This window comes from Dermacentor variabilis, chromosome 2, assembly GCF_050947875.1.
Source record: "Dermacentor variabilis isolate Ectoservices chromosome 2, ASM5094787v1, whole genome shotgun sequence".
NCBI classification, from domain to species: Eukaryota; Metazoa; Arthropoda; class Arachnida; order Ixodida; family Ixodidae; genus Dermacentor; species Dermacentor variabilis.
In genome coordinates, this window is record NC_134569.1 from 172,750,279 (window position 1) to 172,759,871 (window position 9,593).

Below are 9,593 nucleotides of genomic sequence, written 5' to 3' on the forward strand. Positions count from 1 at the left end.
GCCCAAGCTTCGTCAACCTCTCCTAAGGCCCATATTACGCCTCCTGGTGGCGGCCTACGCCATATCCTGAGTCAAGAGATAACTGCCGTGACCTGTTCGCAAGTCTCGAGCCCGCCCCCTACCCCTACGCCTACTTACGCTCAGGTTGCCTCTATAGTGCCACCTTCCCAGCAACCACCACAACAGCCAACTGTACCGCCCGTGTCTCTGAATCCTATCACACGACCACTACCTCTTCTATGTTACAACGCTTCGAGCCCACCTCGACCGGTTTGATATTATTGTGGCATCCGTGGCCACGTTTCAAGGTTTTGCCGACGTCATAAGGAAGATGAAAGGCGTGGCTATCGCGGGCTTGAAAGGGATGGGTTTTCTGGCCCTGTACCACAACGTTGGCGTCCTTTCTATGAATATTATCCACGACGTTGTGCCTTTCAGTAGGACTTCAACGCTGCCTGTTCGTTGCGTTTCCCGCGTCGTCGCTCTCCAACACAAATGCGGCGCTCCTCTTCTCCTCTTCGACCAGCTATTTCGTCCTCCGATCACCGCCCGAAAAACTAAATGCTGCAGCTTCAGGAGGCAAAGCTGCATCCTTTGTACAACTTGAAACTTCTGCGGAGTGCCCGTGAAATATATTTTTGGTGTGTGTTGAAGGCGTCCGAACCGAAGCCATGGGTGACACGTGCATCGCTTTCCATTATTCGTGCTGACTTATGTTCTCGATTGTGAAAAGTGAAGACACCGTATAATGGCCATCCCCTTCGTTGTGCTAATGCATTTCTTGTTCAGCCCCGCAGTGTTTGCACTGCACGTGTTTTGATTAATGGCATCCTCCACCCCATTCAGTTTGCCGTGCTGTCTTCTTGTACCTACGCGATGATTTTAGGAAGGCCTGGATGGGACTTCATGTCCTCCGCTTCAGCTTTCATATCTTGCGTCGGCGAATTATTCATCTGACGTACACTGAATCATCGTCCGCTGTAGATGCTCACAGCCTACGTTTAGTCACGTCTACCGACCGTTTCATTCCCGCGGGCAATGAGAATATCCTCACGCTGACTTCCTACCCTAATGTTAATGTCGATGTGTTCCTTGCGCCGAGGGGTCGCTGCATTACTCCTAGCCTTACGCCTAGCTTGGTGCGCTTTGATAACTGCAGAGCGCTCGTCGCGGTTGGTAACCCTACGTCTTCACCAGTTGTGCTCCCCCAGGGCACTACTGTGACTTGCTTTACTGACACCGAACCTATTTCGCTGGTACCGCATCGCACCGAATCGCAATCTTGGTCTACCACAACTGATCATCCTACTGATGCTGCTGCTCTAACGGCCACGATGAATCGCGATCTGGCTGCTGCGCAGAAAAGAGGGCCTTTTGGCGCTACTGCAAAAACATAGCGCCCTATTTGACGTCAACTCCAAGCTTCTGGGGCGCATTCCGTCGCAGTACATCGCATCCAAACCGAAGGCTGTTCAATTGCACGCCGCCGCCCGTACGGCGTGTCTTCCGCAGAATGTAAAATAATTGCGGATGACGTTGATAACATACTCAAAAAAGACATCATTCGGCCATCGTCCAGTTCTTGGTCGTCTTCTGTTGTGTTAGTTCGCAAGTAGGACGGCTGTGTACGATTTTTCGTCGATTATTCAGCCCTTAATAAGATCACGAGAAAAGACGTGCATCCGATGCCAAGAGTCGACGACGCCATTGACTCCCTCCAGGGTTCTAAATACTTTTCTAGTCTAGACCTCCAATCCGGGTACTGGCAAATCCCCATGCATGAAGCGGACACGGTCAATAGAGCCTTTGCAACACCAGGCGGTCTTTACGAGTTCAACTTCATGACCTTCGGTTTATGTAATGCTCCTGCAACATTCGAACGCATGATCGACATAGTTTTACGTGGATTTAAGTGGAAGACTTGTCTGTGCTCTTTAGATGACATCTTTATTTTTATACAACTTTTCGTCAGCTCCTTGAGCGTTTGCACGAAGTTTTCAAAAACATTTCGAACGCTGGATGCCAACTCAACAAAAAGAGATGCCATTCTGCCAGAAAGAATATCAAACTGTTGGGCCACTTATCAGTAAAGATGGCGTTTGAGCAGATCCCGACAATGTTGCTGCCGTGCTTCGCTTTCCTCGCCCTGAATATCAAAAACAATTAGGAAGTTCCTTGAACATGGCATCCTACTTCCGCCGCTTAATCAGTCGTTTTGCTGCCGTGGCGTCGCCGCTGCACAAGTTGCTCGCCGACGGGCACTGCTTTCCCTTGGACAGGCGACTGCAAGCTTTATTTCCAAGCCCTCAAGCAAGCATTAACCGCAGACCCTGTCCTTTGTCACTTCGATGAAAACGCACCAACTTGTTTGCACACCGACGCTAGTGGCCATGGGATCGGCGCTACCCTTCTTATGCGTGATACCACCACACTAAAGAAAGTTGTTGCCTATGCCAGTCGCGCATTAGTCGATACCAAAAACTACTCCATAACAGAACAGTAATGTCTCGCAGTTGTTTTGGCGACACAAAAATTTCGACCATATAATTATGGACGCCAGTTAATGGTCATAACCACCCACTACGCCTTATGCTGGTTGTCGTCAATCCAACATTTGTCTGGAGGCCTTGGTCGCTGGGAGGACCGCTTACAAGAGTACGATTTTGACGTTGTCTCCAAGTCTGAGAAAAAGCATCAAGATGCCGGCGCTGTCTCTGGCTGCCCCCTGCCACTATTATCTTCGAGGACATCTCTGCATTGCTCAGCACTTGATCTTGATACTAAGTCTCCACTCCCGTTATTACCTCTAGCCGTTACTGGAACGTTATCATCCAATCGCACCACTCAGCTCGTATCGCGTCAACGTTCTGATTCCTATTTCAACAGCAGTATCTAACGCCGTTGCGGAACTGCTCCAGCACCAAATGCCAAATTACTATTTAAGCTCGACAACGATGTGCTGCGCTGCTACATTTACAACTCCGACGGACACCGCTGTGTGCCTGCTCTTCCACGTTCGCTGCGCACACAAGTCCTTGAAGCCTTTCATGACGACCCATCTGGTGGCCATTTGGGTTTAAATAAAACATACCACCGCGTTAGGAGCGGTTTCTTTTGACCAGGCATGTCTACCTTCGTGGCCAAGTACGTCTCTTCTCGCGTCCAGTGTCGACGGTAGAAACGACCGACTTCGCCTCCTGCTGAACTTATACAGCCCATCCTATGTCCCGAGATAGTCTTTGCCATCGTTGTGATAGACCTAGTCGGCCCTCTGCCCATAACGGCGGCAGGTCATCGATGGATCGCGACAGCTGTTCACCAGCTCACATATTACACAGAGACCGCTCCTCTACGCTCTAACGTGGCCTCAGACGTTGCCACCTTTTTCCTGGATGTCATTGTCCTGCGAACAAGGTGCACCTCGTGTACTTTTATGTGACCACTGTAAGACTTTCATGTCAACAATGGTCAATGATGGGAGGTTGTGGCACAGTTCATAAAACGACATCCGCATATCACCCTCAAATGCCTTAACAGAGCGATTTCATCGCACACTAACAATAATGATATCAATATATATTGGGCCAAACAACGACAAGTGGGACATACATTTACCTGTTGTGACGTTTTCTCACAATACCGCTATCCAACAAACTGCAGAGTACTCCCCTTTCTACCTAGTTTACGGCCGTTCACCGTCATTCACCATCGACGCCGGTTTCTTCAATGCCTCAACTAACACCTCGGCCAGTATGTCAGTAAGTAGGCCAGTAAGTTTGTCTTGTGCCTTTTGAAAAATGCCGTGAACGTACTTCTTTCAACAGAGAAGTCAGTCATCTAGATCTCAAGCAACGTTATGACATCTCTCATCGCGATCTCTCCTTTCGTCCTGGAGAGAAGTGCTCCTTTGGACGCCCATTCGTACACCCAGTTTATGTGAGAAGTTTGAGTACCGCTTCCTTGAAACCAACATCGCTTATGAAGAAAGATCCCTCGTGAACTATCGCGTCACTTCCGTACACGTTTCTTGGGACCATCGTTATCGTGGTTTAGAGATCGTACACGTTTCGCGCCTCAAACGATCCGTTCGGCGCTTCCCTCCTGGCCAAGTCGCGGCCTGGCTGGCTGCCTGCGCGCGCGGGGAAATTAGTGTGAGCATTTATCATACGCTTCATATTCTCACCTCTACATACTTACCATCACCGTTTCGGGGCCTGGTTGCGGGGCTCACGCTCGGAAGAATAACGAAGAGACTGGTTGCCTTGAGCTTGTCTCACAATATGTAGATATATATCGCATATGCAGGCGCAACATATGTCTTGCAATCTCCTGTGTTCCATCAATGATGACCCCAAGATACTGCAGTGTGGTATACGAAAGCGCTTTTTGAGGTATTGTGACTGCATTCAGCCCCTCAGCCGTAGCTGAACGATCATTGGTAGCACAAGAAGCACGCGCCGCCATGAGGCCCGTTTATCGCTGTGGAAAGGTTACATCAATTACTTAACTCATGAAATGACAAAACGAATAATACACCAAGGCTGCGAATCAGAGTGAGCTCTGCCTTCACGAAGCGGCCCCAAGCTTGATGTCACTCGCGTCACAATGTACGCATAAGCTGAAATTCGCAGAAAGGAATCGGGCTCCTCTCCCGCTAATGTGTGCTGTGTTCCCAAACTCCGCTCTTTCGAACTAAAGTTTCTTCTACGTGGAGCGTGACTGACCAGTCGGCAAACAAAAATAAGATAAAAGCACCGTTTGAACCACGGGACTGCGGACAGCGATCAAAATGGAGAAAGGGATTAGTGTCGCGTGTCGAGTTGCTCGTTTGGTACCAGCGCCGGTAGTGTGAAATGTGTCGAGCTCTCCTGACCAATTTTCTCTAAACTCAATCATTTCAGAGAGTCGTATTGGTATCTTAAAAACAAAAAACGTACACGCTATCAGCGTCCAAAAACCTTGAGCAAAAATTAATTTCCAAACACGCATTACCTTATCAAACCTCCGTAATGCTAACCGATATCGCACTTACTCTATAAGCCTGGAATTACCCAGCAATGGTGTGTCTTTAGAAACCTCTAATTTTGATGCTTATCTACAAAAATCGGCGCAAGCAAGATTCACCACTGTCCCAAGCCTGCTTCGCACTTTCATTCTCGAAATTGGCTCGTCTGTAGTCAGCGAAGGTGCTGCGGAAACTCCCAGTGTCGCTTTCCTGCCCTGCCTGGCCGCCCTACCTTTCTCTGCTTTTGGCGATTCCGGAAGATCGCTAACATTCCCAGGTACGAGGAAGGCTTTCGGCACATCCTTTACCCTGTTATGGCTAATGAAACAAGCCTCGTGGCCGCAAGTAACGCCTTTCGGAATCGCCGCTGTCTCTACTTCTTTCTACATTCTCGGCAATGGCAAAGTCACTCAAGCGCTGGGACGCGAGCAAGGTATCCAGCCCTACACTGTCCATATTGGGGTTGCTGGATCAAGCCTCGTCCCCGCAAGGAGGGCTCTCCAGGATGGCTGCTGGCTCGGTTTCGGTGTAAGCCTTCATCGTGCAGTCCCAGAATGTGCAGTCCTGAGCGATATCCGCTCCGTTTTGCTGGATCGCGTCCTTTCTCGGCTCGGCCACCACCGCATGCTGGTAAATATCCTCGACGATTACATAAAGTCGCCCATGTGCTCGGATACGAGGGGGGTTACGAGTGCCCGCCTAAACATCTCATGGCTACTGGAACAAGTATCACGCTCGCAAGGGATGACCTGCGAAATGGCCCCCGTTTGTACACCGGCAACGGCTTCGCTCTGTTTCCCCTCTGTATCTATGTGTTTCGCCACCTCGCACTTTCCATGCCATTCGCTTAACGGATGTAACCCCAATTTCTTCCAAAGAACGAACTGTGCAGTTGTCATCATGGCCTTCCTTCTCGCGCGCAAGATGAATACCAAAATGTCGGAGTGGTGCTCTCATTACATTATCGTAAGTCCTGAATTCCTCATCGAAAAGGCTATCTAAGCAACAGGACATGTCACAGGGAATTACCCCCAAAAAACTAAGAGGCCGAATGTCGTGGTCTAGCTTTATTTCTGTTCACACCTGCTCGAAAAAGGGCAGCCAACATGGAGCGCCTTCACCGTCCCTGAAATTGCGCAGACTAAACCGTGCCCGCTGAACCCTGATCTGCTTGGTTTCGCTTCCATTTTTTGTTGTTTTCGTACTCTTTGTCCTACCTTATGCGTCTATCCTGCCCTTGCTTTTTCCGGTAATGGACATGCTCCCAAGCTTTGACGACCTCCCTGTCATCTGTGCCACTTGCCTTTATTGCATTGATGACTTTGGCCTTCTTTAGCTGCTTCCCGCAATCAATCCCGAATTATCCGCATATCGCGTTTAGGGCCGTCCTGGGCAACTTCCTCCAATCAATAGCTACCTGTCCTTTGCCGAGAAGTTTCTCAAGAAATTAAGCGTAGAAGCAAGGTGTCTTTCAACAAGGCCTTCAACACCCTTGTCACCAGGAAGAACTGCGTTAAGCATGGCAATTCTAAAGGAGAAGAGGTGCTGCACTCACCATGCCGAATATATTACCGCTGCCATCCAATGTTGCGAACGGGGGCCCGAAATTTTGTCGAATCCATTCATTGTGGAAGAGTAAGGGAACGTGATCTTGCGCCCGATATTCACATTTAAACACGCACGTTTGTATTACAATATCTTCAATAGCTCTGCAAGATGTACTTACAATAGGTTCAGGATCAAGCTATAGCAACCTCGGTCTCCAAGCGTCCGTCTTTTTAACCCCTGCGTTGTCATTGTCCGGTCACTTTCCCCTTATCCGGAGTTGGGAGACAAGTGATGTCACATCCCACGAATCCGGAAGGACCAGTGCAAGCAGAAGCTTAGACATTTGTTCGGCAAGCCCGCCGGCCGCCATCGTACTGCTGAGAAGTATTTTGGGACCTGGGCTCAGACGTCCGTTGAATGTTCCAGGATGTCCTCGTTCTTCGCCGCAAGGTGGATAATAATATGGCAGAGGCCGACAAGCTCAGCCACGTTTTAAAAGACATTGTGGACGACGCGTTTCACCTCCTTATTTACAACGATATAACAACGGTCAATGAGATAATTGACGAATGTCACCGCTTTGAGGACGCGAAGAGCCGACGTATAGTCCAACAGTTCACGCGTCTACCCAATACCGCAGCTTCATCTACGTGGGAAGACATTTATCTACGGCTCAGCCCACCTCTTGTGCGAACGTCGTAATTATTGTCCGGAGGAGAAACCGAAGCAGAGTCTCGTGCCAGGCCAGTGACACTGCTTCGAAGATTCAAGGCCGCTCGTGTCTCTCATTCAGTCGGTCATTCGCCAACAACTTGCCAATGTGGGACATCCGTCCATCTGCTGCGCCAACCATACTGACTTCGCGTCGTCTGCTGCCTCTGCCCTGTTCACCGGAGCCAATACAGTTCATATCAGAGCTATCACAACCCGGCCTGCCGCGTACTGCCGTTCCCGCGTACTGCCGTTCCCCCGTAAATCCTCGCCCACACGCATGCGGCTCCAACAAGGTTGAAGACACACCTGACAACGCTCGAACCATTGCGACTAGCCGCTCGCCATAACCATACAGTCGCCGCTCAAGTTCGCCCCAGCTGCGTCGCTCCCCGTCCCCAGCATACCGTCGCCGTTTTCAGACTAGAAATTAAATGGAGGTGACGCTGCTCTAGCACTCCGGCCTGAAGTTCCTCTGCTGACCCTGCCTACTGATAGGAACCTTCTGGACATGGGCGTGGGTGGTTTGCCCGTTATAGGCCTCATCGAGAGTGGAGCGCAAATTTTCATCATGAGTGCGGTGCTTCGAACGGGCTCGAACAAAGTACTCACTCCTGCCCCGATTCGACTGCTTCAGGTTGTGAAGCATCGTATAAATACTGGCGATGCAGCACCTGTTCGCCGACGCCCATACCGACTTTCTCCCTCTCACGGAGAAGTTATCCAGAGCTAGGTTCTCAAAATGCTCGCCAAAGGGATTATTTACTACTCTTCAGCCCATGACCATCCTCTGTTGTTCTCGTCAAAAATAAGGACAACAGCTCGTGATTCTGCTTTGACTATTGTCATCTAAACACGATCACCAGGAAAGATGCATATCCACTTCCCCGCACTGACGGTTCTCTGGATTGTCGCCACCGTGCCACTTATTTTTTATCGATAGGCCTTCGCTCTCGATATTGGCAAATTGCCGTTGAGGAAATTGACCGTGAAAAGACTGCGTTCGTCACACCAGACGGCCTATATCAGTTCCGAGTAATGGCATTTGGCTTATGCAATGCCTCGGCGACCATTGAACGCATGATGGACATGCTCTTGCGTGGTTTGAAACGGTCCGTCTGTCTGTGCTACTTGGATAAGGTCACAGTATTTCCTTTAACTTTTGAGACCCATCATGAAAGACTTTCAAGTATTCTTTCTGTTTTTAACCCCGCTGGCTTGCAGCTCAACTCGCCCAAGTGCCACTTCGGTCCCCGCCAAATAACCACGCTCGGACATCTCGTAAATTCGTCAGGCATTCACCCCGAACACGCTAAAGCTCATGCTGTGCATAATTTCTCCGTACCAACTTGTGCCAAAGATGTTCGAAGCTTTCATGGCCTTTGCACTTCCGCAAATTTGTGGAAAGTTTTTCTCATATTGCCCGTCCTCTGACTGACCTCCTTAAGAAACACGTTCCTTTCTGCTGGGGCTCTGAACAAGCGCCTGCTCTCTCGCAGCTCATCACCCTGCTTACCACACCTCCTGTTCTAGCCTAGTATGACGCCTCCACCCCGACTGACATTCGCACTGACGCCAGTGACTACGGCGCAATTTCGGGTCAACACCAATGTAGGCACAACCGCATTATCGCCCACGCCAGCCGCCTCCTCCTTCCAGCCGAGCGCAATTACTCGATATACTTCCTAAGATACGAACTAAGTATGGTTCACAAAGAGTAGCATTTGTTTTATTCAAACTATGAGATTCATTGCCTCGTAACATTAAATGTGCCTTTTCTATATCGGCATTCACACATAAGCTTCGCAATTTCATGTTTAACCTATAGATCCGTTTATTGAATGCCTTTTAAAACACAACTTCAATTATGTCGTTGTTAATAATGTTTGCTTCCTTTCTTACTTCAGCTAAAACCTTATCCCTATCGTTCTTTACTTTCCAGTGTATTATTCTATTCCATCATTAAGTATTTGCATATATATTTGCCTTTTTGTATTTTTATCATTCGCTGCCTTTTTGCTGTCAAGTAGTATAAGTGTTTTTTTTTTCCTTATTAAAAGGTCCCCCTACAGTGTTTACAATATGGGACCTTTCTCTGTACTAAATATCAATATTTTTGTATCAGCACTAAGTATTCAATAAACTTCAAACTTCAAACAATCGTTACGACACATTATCGAACGCGGGCTCTCCCCGATCCTGTCTGAACCATCCCTTTACATGTTAGTGCTACAAAATTGCATTTTATACGGCCGCAACATGCACTCCGATGGGCCCGAGCTCCTAACCGCCAGAAGCTCGCACCCTGTTTTATGCGCATGAACACAGG